The sequence below is a fragment of the Oryzias latipes genome, chromosome 22, assembly GCF_053564925.1.
Source record: "Oryzias latipes strain Hd-rR chromosome 22, Olatipes_Hd-rR_3.1".
Lineage (NCBI taxonomy): Eukaryota > Metazoa > Chordata > Actinopteri > Beloniformes > Adrianichthyidae > Oryzias > Oryzias latipes.
The window spans coordinates 20,661,423-20,669,765 of record NC_136258.1 but is presented as its reverse complement, the minus strand read 5'-3'; the positions used below and the strand labels follow the sequence as shown (position 1 = coordinate 20,669,765).

Below are 8,343 nucleotides of genomic sequence, written 5' to 3'. Positions count from 1 at the left end.
CAAGGAGGCATTTTTTTCTGTAGTTTTCTTACACCTTACTGAAAATGGCTTTGAAAATGAATCTGTCCGTGTTCCTGGCAATAATTCAACCGTTTTTCGTGAGATCAAACTGAAAACGAGCAGATATGCAGCATCACAGGACGGCAAGGACAAGCAGACATCTCAGAAGATTTCCTCTGGATGCCCTGACCAGACAGAATAACTTGTGAGTTAAACTTAAAGCTTTTTTTTTAGTTAAACCTAAACTTTAACTTAAACTTTGTTACTAATCATGCTCAAGGTTACACAGTCTGCTTGGTAAGAGTTTAACATTCTTTTTCAAGTGAGTTGTGTAGTCCAATTACATGAAACACTTGTGAGTTCAAAGTTTAGAATTTTTTATTCAGAGTCAAACCATATCACTTGTTTTAAACAAAAACAAAACAAAAACTTTCATTTTTAAAAGTTTAAATGAAAATCAAAAAACCCAGCCAAATAAAAACCACGAGATTTTCCAGAATTAATAAATACTTCATAATCTAAAATGTAAGACATCAAAATAAATAGAAACATTAAAAAAATGTGATTTAATTTCCTCAATGAAATAATTAATGTTGCATTTTCCAGGGTCTTCCACGTCTCTACTGCTTTACCAACACAAAGGTGTCTGTCCTGGCCCTTTACGCTGACGGTCAGTCCGACACAAGACTGGATTTTCGGTTGACCCGCAGGACCATCGAGCATCTGGGTCGATGGTCCTGAAGCATCAGCTTCGGGTTCCTCACACTCTGGGGGGTCACAGGAGACTGACGTCCTGGTGTTTCTTTTCTGGCTGGGGTGTGGCACATCTTACAGTGTGGTAGCCAGAGTCTTTGACATGACACGGTCCACCGTGAGCCATGTTGTCCACAGGACGGCAGACCGCATCCTCCGGCTGATGAGCAGGGTCACCCAGCTTCCCAGTGGGAATGAACTACCATAAGTCGCCTCTGGATTTTAGCAGCTCGCTTGGTCTTTCTCCTTCCAAAGGGTCACAAGGAGCATTGATGGCTGCCACATAAGAATAAAGGCCCTAAAAGATAATGCAGCTTGTTATTTTAACAGGAAGCTTTTTTATTCCATTAAAATGCATGCTGTATGTGACTCTAATGCCAAATTTATAGATATTTTTGTTGAGAATCCAGGATCAATCCATGATTCACGGGTTCTACGTAAAAGCCCAATTTATGTAAATCAAACAAACCCACCTGAAGGATCCTTTTGGGTGATGGTGGGTATCCCTGCATTGCACATCCCATCATGCTGCTGACACCCTACAGGGAACCCATGAGGAATGCCATTGAGGCAGTTACAACCAGAACCACTCCAGAACACACTCTGTTGAGAAGAGAGCATTTGGCATGATAAAGATGAGGAGGAGAGCAATATTTCTGAGGGAACTGGAAGTAAAACCAAACTTTGCAATGAAAATCATTGCCTGCAGTTCAATTCTGCACATTCTGTGCATCAGCAAAGGCGACTGCTTAGCCACAGATGTTGAGCCACAGCAGGACAACACCAGGAACATGCAGGACGAGCAGAGTCACGTCCGTCTGCAAGGACAAATCTTTGCTTTCCTTTCAGCTCCAACTGTGACACACATGACTCTAGAAGACCAGGATTATTGTTAACATGTATAAAAATAAATATTAACATATAAAACGAAATTCTAAATATGTACATCTGATATTTATATGAAAATCCTTTTAAGATTGTTAAAAATAGCTCAGATTTAAATAATACATGTAAATTATTCATTTTTGTTCATACATTTATTAAACAAATTGGAAAAACAATGGCTGCATTACATTTTAGAACAATAATTTCAACTCAAGTAAACTTAACAGACTCTCCTGTCGCTGTTCCTCCCTTCTAGCCCTTTCCTCCTCTCTCTTCTGGGTCTTTAACATAAACCTTTAACCCAGTACGACAACGATTAACCGTTTATTAAAATGAAGTCAAATCTGATCATGTGTCTCTACCCATCTGGCACGAGCTAGCTTGAAAACAAACAGGCTATCTTTCTCCATCCGCAAATGGATCGGATTTTCCTCATCCTCGTCTGTCCCTACATATATGAACACATTTAAAACATGTGTTAATAACTTGTGACTACGGTTAGAAGTCACTGCTTTTTGATGTAATATCTAGCGTTTGTTTTTAGCCTTCGGCGCTAATTCGCGTTAGCGTTAGCTTTAGCATTACTGAAATTGATGAGCTTCAAAACAATCTAGGTTGTTGATTGAGGAATATAACATATTAAACACATCATCTTAAGTATTTACAAATATATTTTACAACAGATACTGGATATTTTTTAATATACTTACACGTTTCGGTGGTTTTCCTTGCGCAACCGGCTGCCATTTTCGAATGATTCAGACGAATGATTATCTCGCTATAATCAGCCAACTTCCGTTTCTACTGAAATGCCTTCCGTTTCTGTCGAAAATTTCAGTAGTGTGTGTGAGAGGATTTCAGTAGTGTGTGTGAGAGGATTTCAGTAGTGTGTGTGAGAGGATTTCAGTAGTGTGTGTGAGAGCATTTCACATGTGTATGTGAGAGATTTCACATGTGTATGTGAGAGATTTCACATGTGTATGTGAGAGATTTCACACGTGTATGTGAATGAATACATTTTCAGTTGTATGTATACAAGCATTTCACTAGTGTGTGTGAGAGATTTCACATGTGTATGTGAATGCTAATTCTGAATAATGTCCTACACGGCACCTCATATAAAACTGCCTTTTTTATTACTCCTGATGTGAAAAAGAAACACTCAGAAATACAGTTTTAATCTTATTTATCTATCTCTATATGTCCTCCATCATGAAAAAAAATGCAGCAAAAATGTCAAAAACACCAAAGTTCCTTTAAAGTAAAACATGTCAACACGTTTCTGTGCTTTTTGTTCCAGAAAGTTAAAATCCAGATGTTCAAACCAGAATAACAAGGCTGTCATCACAATCTTTGTAAGTTCAAATAGTTTTGTTAAGTGCTAAAAAAAATGTCTCAAATATTTTAGAAATTGTTCAGGTTACAGGGTTGCAACATTTATTTTTCTAGAATTCTTTGATTATTTTTTTTAATCTTCCAAATGTAACATTCTATTCTATGGGTTATAGGTTTTGTTTGGAACTTGCAGCTGATTTCAGTCTCTATCTCCTCTTTCTTTCAATCCCCTTTTACTTTCAGTTTTTCCTTTTTTTCTTCACTGATTCCAGTTTTCAGTGAGAAGTGGTGGGAGGCAGGATCCTCAGATACAAGCAGGTACTTCCTCACTCTGCAAGCCTTCTCACTAATTCAGGAGGATCAGGGGTTATGCAGTGGAGTCCCGTTTATCACTATGACACCCCCCTGTCAGCAGCGGAGTGTCAGCCGAGCTGGCAGAGTTTGACAGGATGTGATGCCTGCCATCAACAAGCTGTCTCAACATTTCACCCAAACCAACAAATGGCTCTGACTCTTTCCTGCTTGTTTGTAGCCAGAACCCAGTGACTCACAAAGAGCACAGCCCTCAGCAAACATCCTTCTCTGGATTGTTGAATATCACAACCACATTTGTTTAGGCTTAGTTTTTTTTTTATGTTCACAGGCTTTGAAGATGTGGGTCTTTTTGAATAGGTTCAAACACAGTTTAGAGGACAGAGGACAACCATGACTTGCTGACTGAGCTGCACATGTTTCTAAAAGCATGAAATAAACATGTTTTTTGCCTCAAACCATATTGTTTTAGAGAAAGGCATATTAAGTATTACTTTTTTTTTGTGTATGGAAATTCTACCACATAAAAAGTTAGTTACCATCATTGTCATCAATCCTGCTTTTCTGAACATTCCAATTATTAATTTTTCCATCATCAACTATAAATAAATTGGCAAATAAATGGATTTCAGACACCAAAAAAAGTTATAATAACAAATATGTTGTCGATGACATTTGTACAAAAAAAAAAACTGTGTCAGTGTTCAAACTAAAAACATATTTTGGCTTTCAATGGGCTGATAACGTGATAGAAACCACCAGCAGCAGCAGGTGGTCACATCACACTACTACCACCGTTTATGTGAAAAAAACTCTCAACTAACATTTCAATATTTGTTTGTAAACACACACATGTTTAGAATTTTTTAAATTATTATCCAAAATTGGGGGACTCATTGAATTTAATTGGTAAAAAGGAATCTGTTTCCATAAAATAGATCAAAAACAGTGAAAATTCAAAGCTGTTTTTTAAAAATGTGTGACTTTTTCACTTAGTTCATTTTTTTATTAAAAAAAAAACTTGCATTAGAATCATGGTTTTACTTTGTTCAAAAAGTGATGGCTAAAAAAACGTTTAGCGAGTAGAGAAGACGGCGGGAGTCTTTGCTGTCACTGCTTTGAGGTAAGGGATGGATCAAAGCAGCACCCGCTGCTTGTTGTGAAAAGTCTGGTATTTTTCTTAAATCTAACACAATAGAAAGCAAACATTCTTAGATACTAACCCTTGTGTTATCTTAGATGACCCCACCCTTACATTGACGTGTTCTTCCTACCATGACAAAGGTGGACAAAGGTGGAAAGATTTCATGTAATCCATGGACACCAGTGAAGATCACAAATCATTGAAGAAAAAAGGTTCAGCGCACTGTCTAGTGGGTCTAGATGACCCAACTCCCAATGTTAAAGTGCCTAGGATAGCACAAGGGTTAGACACAAAATAAAATTCATTTTAGTTTCACTTGAAAAAATAAAACATTCACATGAACGACATCTCTTTATCAGTAATGGGGGTCAGGAAGATCCACATGCAGGGAAATCATGAACAGGACCTCAGTTCAGCAAATAAACCTAAACCGAAAACCTAAAATATGTTAAAAAAATGGTAAAGACAAGATAATCTGGGTCAGGAAAAAACTGATTTTTACATAGACTGAAGTCAATTATCCACCTCAGAGGTAAAACCAAAAGGCCAAAATGCTATTTTGTGTAATTTTTCACTGCAAAACAAGGACGTTGAGACATAACTGTAAAAGTTTACATCCCAGAGTATCTGTCCTGATTTAAAAGTAGTAGCAGTAAGACAAACTCCACGGAGACCCTGAAGAGAAGAGGTGAAGCCCTCTAAATGTTCCCTTTGGTGACAGCCCATATGACACAGCTCGATGCTTCTGTTGGCACAATGCAGCACCGGGAGAAACAGTTTGTCATCCACGCTCCCACTATTATCCACAGATTGTGACGGAACCCCAGAGGTGAAGCTCTCCACAGCGGTCAACATGAGATACATATCTGCAGTCCTGAAAAGCTCACAGATTTACATTGATATTCAAAAAACCTTGAGATACGGAGGCCTCTTTCTTTGGATTTCATTTAAATATAGTTTAAAAGGTAAAGCACAGGAAAATGAAACTAAGTTCCTCTCAAAGAAAACAGATGCATTTTCAATTAATCCATTTTAATTTTTGAAAGTTTTTATAGTTTTATTTTATTTTTTTATTTTTTTCTGATGTGCTAATGTTGCCACTATGGGATGTTATTTGGGATAAATAAAGATTCTATTCCATTCTATTCTATTCTGTTTTGTGTTACTTTCTATCAGAAAATCAACAAAACTATAATATAAATAGTGAAGAGGTAGAATCATCTTGACATCTTATGTAGACAGAAATTCACTGACTGCAGGTTCTACGGTCAGTTTTCCGTGTTTCTGCTCACCAAATTGGATTTCTGACCAACGTACCTAAAAAGCACAGATGGTGTTATCAGTGAAAAGTGCAAATGCAGACATCTGCGATGGTTGCATCGGGTGACGTTCACATGTGAAGACACCAATGATGTTTTTAATGGCACATATCAAGGTCATCAAGATGATGTTTTCCCAGGAGGATAAGTGGTTGTTAACTGACAAAACCTGACCTCTTCAGGCGTGACTTTGAAGGCGGCTTCATTGGACTGAATGCTTGTGTCGGGCAGCAGGAAGCCCAGATTTACCTTCAGCTGAAAATGCTGAAAGCTTAAAGTCTTGCATCAGACTGCAAAAAGACCCCTTATGAGTCAAAAAGTCTTAAAATTTGAAAATTGTTCCTTGAATAAGCAAATTAAAAAAAATGGCCAATGGGTAAGAAAATTGGTCTTACCATGAATTCTTATTTTAAGAAAAAAAATGTAGTCACTGAAGTATATTTTTTTACACAAAGATCATTTAGCTATTAAAAAACTTTCTTAATAGGATAGTTTTTTGTGCAAGACAAAAAAAAACTTGTCTTGAAGCAATGGGTCTTTTTATTTTCTTAAAATTCAGTTTACGGAATACGTTCTCAAATCATAAAAATATGGTTTCTGTGTTTCGTTTTAATATCTTTTTGTATTAAGTGTACACAAGCCATTACGTTACAACCCTTTTTATGAAGATTAAGCGTGTGAGTATGACATTAACTCTTTGACAGCCTAATTGTGTACAAAACCAACTAATAATTGTCTCATTTACCAAAGGATTTTTAATGAAACCTAAATATTGTTTAGTACAATTTGGCCTCAGTGTTTGGTTTCTTGTCTTTCATGGTTTATAGTAACTATGGTTTGCAAATGGATTTTAAATATACCTGTTAATCTAAAAATCATTTAAATTAATAAGTTTTAGTTTATTAAAAATATTTGCTCTTCAAATAAAATGTTAAATGCTGAATGTTTTCTTTATATTTGGCACCTCTCTCGTCTTTGGGACATGTCAGGCAGCTTCGATGTTCTCATTTGAACCGGCACTACAAGGGTACAAGACAGTCATGTAATCTGCGCTTGTCAAAACCAGGTCTCCTGCTATTTTTTTGTGTGATCCTTTGAAAAAAAATATCATAAGGGTTTCAGTAGAGTGCACATGCACGCCTTAACTTGATCACATTGCTCCAGCTTTTCTCTGCTTTCTAAAGAGGTCGATACAGATTCTGCTGCCTGACTCTCTGCTGGGAGCCACTAAGAAATGTCAATAGCAAACCTCATTGGAGAGTCACCTCTAGATCGAAAGGCTGACCCTTTTTCTCATTTAAGAACCCATCAGGTCACTAAATCCCAAGGAATCGAGCCACACCAGGCAATTAACATGGATTTTATAAGCTTTTATTGTCTTATCTAGAACTAAAAACCTTATTGAAAACTGCAAGTTATAGAAGCTGCATTCAACAGAGGGTTTTTTTTCCGTCCAGCAGTAAACAGCCACACATTTTATTTTGCGAACAAGCAATTTTCCACGCAGCTCTCTCAACCACAATAAGTACCAGTAATTGAACGTTTACGGCTTGTTAAACAGAAATTACAGTAAGCTCCTAATAATGATAAAAGGGACCTCTGGGGGAGAGTGTTACAGTCAGGACACCTGCAGAATCAATTTAGAAACCTCTTTGGAGAGCTTGGAGCAAGAGTTTCCTCTATTAAAAATGTTGTAACCCACAGTATATAGTATATCATGAGTTTTTATTTTTTATTTCGTGGATTTTGGGCCTTTCTGGTCATTTTTTAGATTAATTTTATTATGGCATTAAAAAGAATATCAACAGTTGAAAATAAGTACACCAAACTGTTTCTGTGAGCTTCAGTGTTGCACAATAGAAATTATTTAATTTCGAAGGGGTTTTTCTTTCCCAGATGATAATTTTACTATTTTTTATTTTAAAAACAAACATACTAGAGATGATTGGTAATTCACATTGGCACTCATGAGGCCTTTTAGTTTAACACAGTGGTTAAAGAGAGAATTTTTCTATTCTTTTTCTTTACAGCTTCATTTAGAGCTTTTGGTTTTAGGGCTGATGGGGGGTTTTTGACTTTACTTTGAACAAACAAATGCATCTATAATTAAATTCAGTTCAATTCAATTTTATTTATATAGCCCAAATTCACAACAACAGTCGTCTCAATGGGCTTCGTATCGGTAATTGTAAGGTAAACATACAATCAAAAAGGATCATAAATGCATAGAATTCAATAGGATAATACTAAAACGTTAACTAAACAGACTAACTTAACTGGGCATCCCTGCCCTTAGACCCGCCTTCGCGGTAAGGAAAAACAAAAAAAAAATGGAATCCGGAAAAAAACGAAGAAACCTCAGGGGTGTCCTCATGAAGGAGTGATCCTCCCCCAGGACAGACAGGCGATGTACCAGAACTCTTAGAGAAGAATTAGCTTATCTAACTCTACAACTACATGTTTAAAGTCCAGCAAATGATCTTCATCCAGTTGAAGTTGGGGGACGGCTGGGGGCGCGAGACAAGCCGGAGACAGGATCGCCAACCGTGTAGGAACAGAGGCAAGCCAGAGACAGATTATTCGCAATAATTGCAT

General features: G+C 36.9%; 1 long non-coding RNA gene across 1 annotated transcript; it reads right to left on the bottom strand.

Annotated features, from left to right (window-relative positions):
• Nucleotides 1–353: 353 nt before the first annotated feature.
• On the bottom strand, nucleotides 354–2,592 carry LOC144989009 (uncharacterized). The gene is made up of 3 exons (XR_013653137.1): nucleotides 2,349–2,592; nucleotides 1,227–1,625; nucleotides 354–1,051 (listed from the first exon to the last, which is right to left on the bottom strand). It is a non-coding gene; the product is annotated as an uncharacterized LOC144989009 (long non-coding RNA).
• Nucleotides 2,593–8,343: the final 5,751 nt, after the last annotated feature.